At 34.7% G+C, this 13,401-nt stretch overlaps 1 non-coding gene across 1 annotated transcript; it reads left to right on the top strand.

Moving 5' to 3' along the window:
* Nucleotides 1-13,071: 13,071 nt before the first annotated feature.
* On the top strand, nt 13,072-13,176 carry LOC136207711 (small nucleolar RNA R71). The gene has a single exon (XR_010676840.1). It is a non-coding gene; the product is annotated as a small nucleolar RNA R71 (small nucleolar RNA).
* Nucleotides 13,177-13,401: the final 225 nt, after the last annotated feature.

Below are 13,401 nucleotides of genomic sequence, written 5' to 3'. Positions count from 1 at the left end.
TCTAGTGTGGGTCAAAATTCTCTCTCCCGGGTTGAGTATGTGTGTTTCGAATAAGGAAAGAGAAAAGATGGGTGAGTGGAGCTTTTTAGGCATTATGAATTTTTGATGATGCGATGCACGTGTGATGCGAATGCTAGAGCTATCTACTTGTGCCTCCTATCGATGATGTATGATTTATGCATGATTCGTGGTGTGCGCTTTTATTTCTTACAACACGATTTTGAATAGAACTAAACCCTTTTTTTTACTAGAGCTGTCAGCAGCACTTCGGTCGTCTGTGCTAACTTACTTGTTTGGAAGTGTGGATGCCTGAAACCATTTCAACTGTTATGCACACATTAGTACGAACCCTACGAGTTTACCTTGCAATGCTTTACCAGATGTGCAATGTTGAATGATGCTCGACACGACTGACGCTTAATCACATATAGGGGGTATTTATATTCTCTTGTATTTAAACCCTAGTTAGATAGAATTAGGTTACTGAATAAGAATTTAATTCGGAATATAATTCAGAATATAATTCTTATTTATTATTTACAATTATATCTTAAATATAAAGATAATAATAATAACCTTATAGGATAATAATAGGAGCAATTTAATCTCATTAAAACTCCTAACTTGTTTATCCTTTAATTAATTTAATTCACAATTATAATCTAATTAGAATTGTTAAAATCAAATTAAATGTTTATGTATTTATCATACATAAAAATCCCCCACCCCTATCTACTGGGCCTTAGTGGACTCAGTTGGGCTTCCATCAATTAATTAACATGTGTTTCTCTTTTGGGCTCCAAGTCTTATGTGTGACCCATTAGGTTCTTATTGCTTATAGCCGTATGCAACTATTAAATTAATTTTCACAGAATTATATTTAATCTTTGCATAACAGAATGAGTACGCGAAATGTGATTAGCAAATCTGAAAAATTCCCCCAGAGCTATAAGAAGACAAGTTGATTCTGTCGTTCACCTTTCCGTATTAGGTACAGTATAATTCGATCCTTTATCAACTACATCCTTGAACTGAATCTTATGACTATGGATAATGTCAAGTCACATATAGCGAGACGTTCGTTTTACTTGTACAGGCCGAGTCAACTCCAATTAGATAGGTTAAGTGAAATATGTATTTCAATTCTTAAGTTATCACCTTGCAAGGATTTAGAGTCAAGTCTTCCACAAGCGATCCTTGGACGTATCTCCCATTTATCGGGAGTGACAAATGCTCAATCCAATGTATAATTATCCTGCAATTACTTCCTGTGATACCCAACGTCTGCCGTTCACACCCCAGAGTCATCTCTGTTATGGATCGTGTTACAACAGGATCAAAGCATCACATTCCATAATCCAGAATCACCAATTAACATTCCTTTGAGTCTGAGGATTACTTATACCTATTAATACCAATGAGATGAAAAGGTGACAAGGATGAATCTACCCATCCTGTTATCTCAAGTCGGGTCCCCAATCCTAATGAACTCCCTTTCATTGGATCCATGCAACTGTCCAGATTATCTGTATATCTGAAGCTTGTGAGATCAGCTTTCTGTCTTGACAGAAGACATTGTTACATGCAAGTCTCAACAGTGATATGTCAATCCTAAACATATTACTTGACTTGGGGTGGTTTTAAGTTTATTAGTTTATTATAAAGTTTCGTCTCACTTCATGCTTGTATGAACACTTTATAATCACTTTAAACAAACTTAGGGATTTCCTTTTGTTAGACTTATTTAGTTCTTTAAAAGGGGTTGCCTTTATATAGTTATGAAACCATATCTTATTAAAACAAATGACATCAAGAACACTTCATTTATATTTAGTTTATATCCTAGAACAATTGTCTATAAGACACTAAACCCCAACAAAATTGACCCGACAATCGCTCATTTTGTGTGAATCTCCTTTGGTTGGGGTTGATCACATCTTAACAGATCATCAGACCCTTGTGGAACTAGCTTCAGCTTTTGGTTATGCACTGGCTGTGATGCCATTAGCTAAAGGACTAGTTCCAGAGCACCAACCATCCCCACTTCATTGGGGGGTGCTGTGAGTACTGCTTTCTATGCCGAAATTGTGGAATCTGCTGATGCATACTTGTTCGCCGGAACACTCCGTTTGGTGCGACTTTTGGCGGATCAATTAGCTATAAAAGATAATGGAAATTTAACGTACATGCTAATTTGGCCATATTTGCCTAAAATAATAAGAAAACGAGCCTAAATAACGAAAAGTAAATAGAACATATACAATTTCTAACTAACTCACACAAAAGCATATAAATGCGAGAATTGCTCGCTTATTCAAAAAATAACGCTAAAAACTGTCCTAAAACCATACCCAAAGATAGGGGTTTTTGACCCCTATCAAACCTCCTCGCACTTAATACTTTACTTATCCCCAAGTAAACTAAAAAACTAAACCCGCAATCACAAACAAGCTAGGAAACCTCCTGGTTTTACTAGATGCTTGACACAATTTCGAGCATCTGTAGTTACATGCATTCAGAATTACAAAGTAGAGACACGATATCCAAAAGCCGCATTTCAATTATCACATGTCATATGTTTAAGAAAAATGACACATGTTCAATTAAACGAGCTTAAGGGGATAGCTAAGTAAAACACCTCACCATATGTAGTTCACTCAAGTCACACAATTTTAGTGGCTAAAGTGTTTACTCTCGGCTTATGTTCTTGCTTAGGATTACGTTGATTTTGTACGTTCATCCGAGTTCCTCTACTATGCTATATGACTCCGATGATATCAAAAACAGCCTCGAGTTGGGGTTGTAATGTGGTTAGAGGGTTAAAGGTACAACAAGGGTTAGGAGTTCTAGCGTTAGAAAAACAAGGTTTAAAAATGGCTTTAGCAAAATATGAAGTGATTGAGCTTTTTATTCATTATTTTTGTTTTTAAGACGTTCTAATTTTAAGAACCGGGGAATAGAGTTCTCCCCTTTTTGTTCGTCTCTTTTTCTTTTCCTTTTCTTTTTTTCTTTTTCTTTTGGATAGTAATGCTCATTCACTTCTTAGCCTTTTGGCTTGCTACTATGATGCCATAAACAAAGATAAAGCGCTAGAAGAAAATAAAGGCTCAATGTGAGCTTTGCAAAAACTCGGGTTAAGTAACAAACCAAGTGATGGTTTGCAAAAATTGGGTTAGAACGAAAGAAAAATCTACAAGATACAAAATATAGGCTCAAAAGGGCTTCCTAAAGTAGATCAAAAAGAAAAAATAAGGTAAAGAAAAAGGTTAGTTCTAATGAGGCTGATTCATCGTTTAACATCTCAAATCATCGCATGTAGGTTCAATTCAGTATTAGGTGCAAAATCTGTAATCTTTCCACAAGTCAAAGCATTCACACAAAAATGTCAAGAAAAAGAGCTTTTTGATGTTCGCTCTTAGGCTCAAATTCAACTCACATTTCTTGGATTTCAAATTTTTGCTTACTAGTTCTCCCAAACTCGAGTTTAATATCACATGCCTTCAATTCTTAAGTTATCTACCTAAGTAATGATTTTAGCATTTCTTCAAAAATAGGGTCTAAATGCAAACTTTAGCTCATGCTTTTACAGATACAGGGATTGTGTCCTACACCTAAACTAGTTGTCATGCAATTTTAGATTCGGTTCTCAGCCCTAAAAAACAAATAACGAAGTTTAGATTCGAAGGAGGTTTACGGTTTTAGGTCCTAAACATGCAAAAACATAAATAAAGCATAAATAAAACCCAAAAACGTTAAACTAAACTAGACACGACGCAACAAAAATTTAAAAATTATACAAATTTTTGGAAGTTTGTCTACCCCTCCCTCCTCCTCACACTTAAATTATGCAATAAGTTCCAACATTGCATCTAAAACAAGAAAACACATATGAAAGAAGTTAGGGTGGAGAAAACAACTTACTGATTGGCCGGGGGGTATGGCCATTGCATGCCACAGCGCTCAAAATAGTCCGCCGCCACATGCTCTAATCTGGATAGTCTCCGGTCCATTGTTTGCTCAAAGGCGGTGAAGCGCTGATCCATATGATGTACAGTAGCATAGGTTTGCATGTTGAGATTACGCATCTCAGCCATCATCGTGTTCATAGCTTGCAATTGAGCATGCACCCCCGGCTCTTGGTACTCCGCTGCAGCTGCAGCTCCTTCCTCCTCAGTGTTGAGCGATTTCCGCAACTGCACAGTTTCGCTTGTAGTAATAAAAAGATATCAATCCCACATGGAACGTTTTTCATCAAAAACTTATTTATGTGTAGATTAAATACGACTTAAGGTTTATAAAAATAGATAATCATTATTTGAAATTGGTTTTGAAATTGATCGAATAAGAATTAGGTTAGAATATGTAGAATGTTAGAAATCAATTCTGTTTTGAATATGAATTACAAAACAGAAACGTTTAGTGTCTAAAATAAGTGATTTATTGTGTTCGTTTGCATTAAGCAAAGAAAACAACTTTAAACTTTGTATAAATTATAAAGGTGTAATAACGTAAACTCCTTCAATTAAAGGGCTTTGAACCGCAGACAATCCTCCTACGGTCGGGTTAGATTGCTACCTTAACCAAATTAATTCTCGAAGAATGAATTTGCCTAAGTGTTCAACAAAGTTTCCTTGTAAAGATATTGAATTTAACTACGTTTTAATGAAAACACCAGAATTCACTTCGGATCATTTACAGAAGTGCTACATAAAAATATATTGAATAGCATGAACTTTATTAGATGAAGTTTGAATTTGATACAAGTTTACAGAGAATAAAAAGCATGGAAGCATTCAAAACGACATGAGAGTTCTGGGTCGTCAATCCTTTCCTCAAACCTCGTTAGAGTTTGTCAGGCTCCGGGGTTGAATCCGCTACTTAATCTTCTCGCTGAATCTTCGGAATAGAGATGGTTCTTTACTACCAAAATGTAAACTAGTCTGAATAGATCTTAATCTAAATCTAAATGCTAATGTGTTTGTAATTAATGAGTAAACAATGTGTGTACATCATATCGTTTTTACAAAATCAAACTTCTAACTCTGAATCGTTTCACTCAGAATTTCTGCATAAATTCTGTACTAAATCTTAACTCTCAATTATCATCCTTTCAATTCTGAATCAACTCTAAATTTATAGATGTTGAAGAGTCGTGTCTAGGGGACGTGTCTGCTGTGAAGAGACATTTCTATCCACTCGAACGGACGAGTATCTTTGAAATCGAACATGTGTAAGATGTGCTGCCTGAAAATCTGATCTTACCGAGATAATAAAATCTCTACCGAGATTAGGGGGGTAAGTTTTTAGTCTTCAGAACAGAGGAGAGAAGTGACTGGGCGACGCATGTCGCGATCGAGAATAGGGAATCTTGGTCGTGACACGGGTGATTATTCTCGGTGTCGACTTCGTTTCTCGTATTCGTTCCGGTGCGTTTTGATTTTCTTCGTCTTTGACTCTTTTCGTAGGGTTTTTCCTTCGTTTCTGACCTTTTTCGCTCCTATTTGGATTTTACCAAATATTTAGGTACCTTGCATGAAAGAAACATATTCGGACGTAAAAATACTCTAAATAGATATAAACAGCACAAATTCGTAACAAAACTGATATAAATATTGATGATATTTTAGGTATATTTTGGGCTTAACAAATCTCCACACTTAATCTTTTGCTAGTCCCGAGCAAAATTTCACTGATTTTATCCTTTAACTATCCTCTTTATGAAAATAAAACATATATCTCTGTATTACGTTTTAAATTAGTTAAGCCGAAAAGATTAACTTCGCATGGCAAATTTATACGCAAAATATCAAACTTACTAATGTAAAAGCGATATATCATTCGTCTTGTATTTTCAATTTTAAATTGAAATATTCGGGACGATGTAAGCACACATGTTATCGAGTCTTTCGTCTCAAGGCATTTCAAAGCACAAAAGATTTTAAGTAAAATTGTCTCGAGTAAATGTATTTAAGTAAAAAAAATTCTTTATTACAATCTCTATTTTATATCATGCAATTCATGATACAATACATCTTATTTTAAATTTTCAATTAGGTTTATAGGCATTAAATTGAACTAACAATCTTTAGCTCGATTTGATTTTCGTCTTACATTAATACCAATTGAAGTTTTTAAGGAAACTTTAGCCATAATACATGTTGAATTTTAAGTCAATATAGGATGAATGTGCTATTTTTCTTTTTCCCAATTTACAATTTTAATTTTACAACTCGTGTTAATCAAATCAATTAGTCGTATTCTTAACTTTTGGCCACGAATTTCGCACGTATTAACTCCGTTTGTGTAATTTTCTAGGTAAATATGTCCCGTAAATGAATAAATACGTACCTGAACTTAAAAACACAAAATTAAAACATTAAATATAAGGAAAACCAAAGGTTTATCTTTATTAAAGGTTGAGTAATGAAACATTAAGTGCCTTAAGTTGAGTTAATGAACAATTAATGTGCATATAAGTTAAATGAATCATCTTTAATTTAATTAGTGCAAGTTCATGTAGGTATTAAACATTAGAATTCAAACAAATTAATGAATTATGATATAGATGTGGTTGAGTTCAATTAATTTCATAATGATATACGAACAATAAACATTAAAGAGTATATAAGTTCATTAGATTAAGTAACTTGAAATGGTTTGTATGAAAATGGATGAACTTATGTTTTTTAGGAAATGTATTATCGTGTTCTTTATTCCAATTTATAAGGTATTAATATCAAAATAGATTTCTATAGATTAAGTGGTAATCATAGAAAAACTAGAAAATATAAACTAAAAATAAAAAACGAAAGTAAGAAATGAACTGAAATTTTATTCATAATTCATATGTACAATAAAAAAAATATATATACAAAGAAAAATTAAAATCAACAAAACACAAATTATATACAAAAAAACCTAAATAAACTATACTAATTTAAATACTCATCCCGTTGAATCGGGATTCGCATGCCCCTATAACGATCGATCTTCATCTGCACGAAGATTTGTCTTTCTTCCGCAGAAAGAAATCGCGGACCGACCCAAAAGATACGTTTCACGAGGCCCTCACTTTCCAAGAATTCATAATCAAATGTTGGAAAGGATTCAGCATTGCTCCAAGGAACAGAAATAGTTCCCTTGGCCCCGAGAATTATTCCACAGATGATATTGCCAAAACCAATCTTCTTGTCCTTAGATCGAGAAGCGGCAACGAGACCTTCCATCAAAATTTTTGAAGTATTGACGGTGTTCCCTTGGAAAATATCACCTAAAACGTACAAGTCTGTGTCTTGGACAACACCGCTAAAAGTGCGGCCAAATAAACTGTGGCACAGAAACTTGTGTAGATACAACATGGAATTGGAGTTGATGGATTTATTATAGGCGAGACGTGGATTGAAACGCCAGAAACCAGTTAACATCCTCCAAATGTCTCTAGATGTCATATCTCTGCCAGGATGATAATTGGTTGTATCCCTTGGCGAAAAACCAAACCAGGCATGTAATTTAGGGTATCCGAATGTAAAGGTTTCGCCATCCTTACGAAAACTCAAACGAACCCGATGTTTGTTCACGAAGCGAACAGTACAGAAAAATTCGAGAATCCAGTCTCCAATTATAGGAAACTTCATCTAAACAAACTTCGACCAGCCCAAATTTCTCAAGTAGCGATTCATATCCTCGCTAATTCTGAGTTCATCATTTAAGAACTCGTCCATATACAACATTCCTACAAAGAATGTGTAGCGAAGTTGATAATAACGGCGGCCTTCATCATGGTTATGAATGGGAAATGGTGCACCGTAGCGTTTTGACAAGTCAGGACGCTTATTACGTGCAGCAGTGATCTTCTTGGAAGATTGGCGCTTGGAAGTCATGGAGTTGAATAGAGAAAAATCTCTGAAACTCTTAAAAAGGTGTTTGAAATAACTTTGAGAAGAAGACAGAAATGTGTCTGATAGAGATGAAAAGAATAGTAAAAAGTGTTCTGCTTCTCTCTGATTATTTATAGGGATAAAAGGACGAATTAATGTGTCTTTTTGTTGCGAAAAGGCATCAATTTAGACCTCTTGGCATTGAAGAAACTCAATTTTTCGAGTTGAACAGCAATGGTGCATGATTTCGAATCTCGGTCGCGACACGCTGATTTCCTCTCGGAAATCAGGCGTCGAAACCCTAAATGTTGATCTCGGTCGAGAATTTAAAATCTCGGTAAGATCATATATGTTTCCTTCCTTCCCTTGAATGTTTAGAACCCTGAAATCTCAACTGAGATTCCTGAAATCTCAACCGAGATTTCTGAATTTTTCCAAATCACATTAATTACCTAAAAACTAATTAAAAACATGACTTAAATATATTTTTATGCAATTTAAACTTAATATACACTCATCTAAAAACTGAAAATCATAAAAATGAAATGTGTAAAAATAAATAAAGCAAAATAAAATTAAAAATAAAAGCTAAACTTAAAAATAAACAAAAGCGAAACAATAAAATGTATGAAAAGTAGTGAATTAATCTTCATCAAATTTTGTTATAAACTTAATTTCCTTAATTGGAGCGTTTTCATAATAAATTTTGCATCTATTACCGTTAACCTTAAAATGAACTCCATTAGGGCCTTCAAGTTCTAAGGATCCATAGTCGAAAGTTTTAACGGCTAAGAATGGTCCTGACCACCTAGACTTAAGCTTACTTGGAAATAATCTGAGTCGTGAATTAAACAGCAGGACCTTGTCTCCAACATTAAAGCTTTTTGACTTTAATTTTGGCATCGTGCCATTTTTTCACTTTCTCTTTATATATTTTTGCATTCTCATAAGATAAATGACGTAATTCATCCAACTCGTTTAAGTCGAATAAACGTTTCTTACCTGCTTCTTGTAAATCGTAATTAAGTGCTTTAATACCCCAATAAGCTTTATGCTCTAATTCTACTAGTAAATGACAAGTTTTTCCATACACAAGTCGGTACGGTGTCATTCCTATAGGTGTTTTAAATGCAGTACGGTATGCCCATAACACATTGTTAAGTTTACAAGACCAGTCTCTTCTCGAAGACGAAACTGTTTTCTCTAATATCCATTTGAGTTCTCTATTTGATATCTCCGCCTGACCATTCGATTGAGGATGGTATGGCGTAGATACGCGGTGGTGTACTCCATATTTTCTCATAAGCGACTCAAAACTTCGGTTTATGAAATGGGTACCTCCATCACTTATCATAACTCTAGGGACTCCAAATCTACAAAATATGTCATCAAGAAACTTAACGACAACCTTAGCATCGTTTGTTGGGGTTGTAATTGCTTCAACCCACTTTGAAACATAATATACGGCTACTAATATATAAGTTTTACCAAAAGAAGGGGGAAAAGGACCCATGAAATCGATCCCCCACACGTCGAAGACTTCAACTTCTAACATGTTTGTGAGAGGCATCTCATTTTTCCTTCCTAAATTCCCGGTTCTTTGACATTTGTCACACCGAATAATAAACGAACGAACGTCTTTAAATAATGTAGGCCAAAAGAATCCACATTCTAATATCCTAGCTATTGTTTTACTAACGCCGTTATGCCCTCCATAAGAGCTTGAATGGCATTCGGACATTATAGACTTGTATTCATTTTCACTAACGCATCTCCTAATTATACCATCACCACAAGTTTTGAACAAGAAAGGATCTTCCCAAAAATACTTTTTAATATCGGAAAAGAATTTTTTCCTTTGTTGGAAACTTAACCCTTCTGGAACAATGTTAGCTGCGAGATAATTGGCTATATCCGCATACCATGGTGACATGACACTTTTTATCTGATAGAGATATTCATCGGAGAAATCATCTCGTATACCAACAGTTTCACCGATAGGACCGTTTTCATCTTCAAGTCTTGATAGATGATCGGCGATAAGGTTTTATACTCCCTTTTTGTCTTTAATTTCTATATCAAATTCTTGTAATAATAAAACCCATCTAATAAGACGCGGTTTTGCATCTTTCTTAGCAAATAGATACCTTAAAGCTGCGTGATCGGTATATATAATAACTTTAGATCCTAGCAGATAGGACCTAAACTTATCACATGCAAAAACTATCGTTAGCATTTCTTTTTCAGTTGTGGTGTAATTTAACTATGCACCAGACAATGTGTGACTGACATAATAAATAACATGAAGCTTCTTATCCTTCCTTTGACCTAAAACACATCCTACGCCTAAGTCACTTGCATCACACATAATTTCAAAAGGTAAATCCCAATCGGGTTTAGCAATTATTGGTGCACTGACTAAAGTGTTTTCAATGTGTCAAAAGCTTTAACACAATCTTCATTAAAATCAAAGGTTGGATCTTTCATGAGCAAATTAGTAAGTGGTTTGGAAATTACAGAAAAGTTTTTAATAAATCTTCTGTAAAAACCTGCGTGTCCTAAAAATGACCGTACTCCCTTAACAGTAGTTGGAGGGGGTAATTTCTCTATCACTGAAGTTTTTGCTCTATCCACTTCTAATCCTTTTGTAGATATCTTATGACCTAAAACAATTCCCCCGTTAACCATGAAATGACATTTTTCCCAGTTTAAAACTAAATTTGTTTCTTCACATCTAGACAATACTTTATCCAAATTTCCTAAACATGCATCAAAAGAATCTCCATAAACTCAAAAATCATCCATAAAAACTTCCATGATATCTTCAATGAAATCGTTAAAAATTGCAGTCATACAACGTTGAAATGTGGCTGGTGCATTACATAGACCAAAGGGCATTCTCCTATATGCAAAGGTTCCATAAGGACATATGAAGGTTGTTTTACCTTGGTCATCCGGGTAAATATATATTTGAAAGAATCTGGAATAACCATCAAGAAAACAATAAAAAGCATGACCGGCTATCCTTTTGATCATTTGATCAATGAAAGGTAGAGGAAAATGATCTTTCCTGGTTGCTTTGTTGAGGTTCCTATAATCTATACAAACCCTCCAACCGGTGGTGGTTCGTGTAGGTATTAATTCACCTTCGTCATTCCTTGCTACAGTTATGCCTCCCTTTTTAGGTACACAATGGATTGGACTAACCCATTCACTATCCGATATAAGATAAATGATTCCATTGTCTAAAAGTTTAGTAATCTCATTTTTTACTACTTCTTTCATGTTCGGATTTAAGCATCTTTGCCTATCCGCTTTAGGTGGCTTATCTTCTTCTAAATGAATTCTGTGCATTACAATACTAGGATTAATTCCTTTTAAGTCTGAAATTTGCCATCACATACTTCCTATCCTATTTCTAACAACTTCTTGGTAACTCTTTAAGTTCTAATTTAGGGGGTATTACAATTAAAGGCGGAACTGGCCCGTCTTCTCGAATCAAAGGCGCTGGGTCCTTATCTTCTAATTCTTCTCCCATTATAGGTTCTATTATTTCTTCACTTTGAACAATATCAATAACACATTCTTCAACCAAGTCTAGTTTCATACAAGCGAATTCCTCCATAGGATATTTCATCACTTTGTTCATATTAAACTCGATCTTATCTTCACCTATCCTTAAAACTACTTTCCCTTCCGACACATCGACTAATGCACCTCCCGTGTTCATAAACGGTCAACCAAAAATTAGTGGACAATTAACATCGTATGCAAAGTCTAATATAAAAAAATCGGTAGGAAAAATAAACTTATCAACTTTGACTAAAACATCCTCAATTATACCATATGGTCTCTTAGTGGTTTGATCCGCTAATTGCAAAACCATATTGGTACGCTTGATATCTTCTTCTAAACCTAACTTATTAAAAATAGACAACAGCACTAAGTTTATACTTGCTCCTAAATCACAAAGACAACTTGGGAATTCAATATCTCCCAACTTACACGGGATGGTGAAACATCCGGGATCTTTGAGTTTAGTGGACAAATTGCTTGACACTATTGAACTACAGTCCTCAGTTAATGATATGGATGAAATTCCTTCCCAACTGATCTTCTTTGAAATCAAATCTTTTAAGAACTTACCATAGTTAGGAATCTGCGTTTTCGCATCCATAAATGTCAAATTAATATGCAAATTTTTAAGTTTATCCAAAAATGTTAAAAGTTGTTTGTCATAGTCTTTATTTCGGACTTTGTATGGAAATGGTGGTTTGGGTACAAATGTTTTTATATTTGAGTCAATAGGTGAACTTTTTGCATTTAATGTATCTTCTTTGGATTTCGTTGGTAAATCAGTTCCTTGTAAAGTAGAATCTCCGGGCATTTCCGGACCTAAGTAATTTTTCCCTGAACGAAGAGTGATAGCCTTTACTTGCTCTTTTGGATTTTCTTCTGTATGGCTAGGAAGACTTCCCTCTTTTCGGGATGGAATTGATTTAGCAATTTGTCCAATTTGAACCTCCAAATTATGGATGCTAGATGAGTGGTTTTTAATAAGCTGATCGAATTTATTCTCGACCCGTTTAAAACCATCATCGTGATTACTTATTTTTCCACCGATAGCATCTATAAATTTGTCGATTTTAGAAGATAAAGTGCTAATCGTATCTCTTGATTGATTTTGATAATTATTGGTACGATTTTGATTAGCATTTGCATTATTATTATTATCTTTCCAATTAAAGTTAGGATGATTCCTCCATTCAGAATTATAAGTACTAGAGAAAGGATTATTAGTTTGGTTTTGCCATTGGACAAAATTTACCTGTTCAATCTCGCTCATACCTTCATAATCCACATCCGTTTGGATTGGATTACTATTGGTATTGCACGGTGCCATAAACCTATCAATTTTGTGCGATAAGGCAGAAAATTGGGCTTGTAACATCGTGACTGGATCAAGATTCACTATACCTTTAACGGATGATGTGGTTGAGGACGATGGTTTCGCCACCGGTATATGTCCACGTTCTGCGGGCCACATACTGCTGTTGATTGCAATTTCCTCCAAAAGTTCTCTTGCTTGGGCGGATGTCTTCTTCATAAATAAACCTCCCAACATAGCATCTAATGACCTCTAGTTGTAGGATTCAATCCATTATAAAATGTTTGCATTAAAAATGCATCGGGCAATTGGTGGTGTGGGCATAAACGTTGAAGTTATTTAAAACATTCCCAAGCCTCATAAAGAGTTTCATTATCATTTTGAGAAAAAGATGTTAACTCTTTTATGACTTGCGGTTTTCGCTAAAGGAAAATATTTTGATAAAAACGCTTGGGCTAATTGTTCCCAAGTTGCAAATGTTGCGCTTGGCATAGAAGTTAACCATTCTTTGGCTCTATCCTTCAAAGTGAAAGGAAAGAGTCGAAGTTTGATTGCTTCGGCAGTCACATCTGGTATTTTAAAAGTGTCGCAAATTTCAACGAAATTTGTCAAATGGGTGTTAGGATTTTCGTTAGG

Source organism: Euphorbia lathyris, chromosome 9, assembly GCF_963576675.1.
Source record: "Euphorbia lathyris chromosome 9, ddEupLath1.1, whole genome shotgun sequence".
Lineage (NCBI taxonomy): Eukaryota > Viridiplantae > Streptophyta > Magnoliopsida > Malpighiales > Euphorbiaceae > Euphorbia > Euphorbia lathyris.
This window is presented reverse-complemented; position numbering and strand designations above follow the sequence as displayed.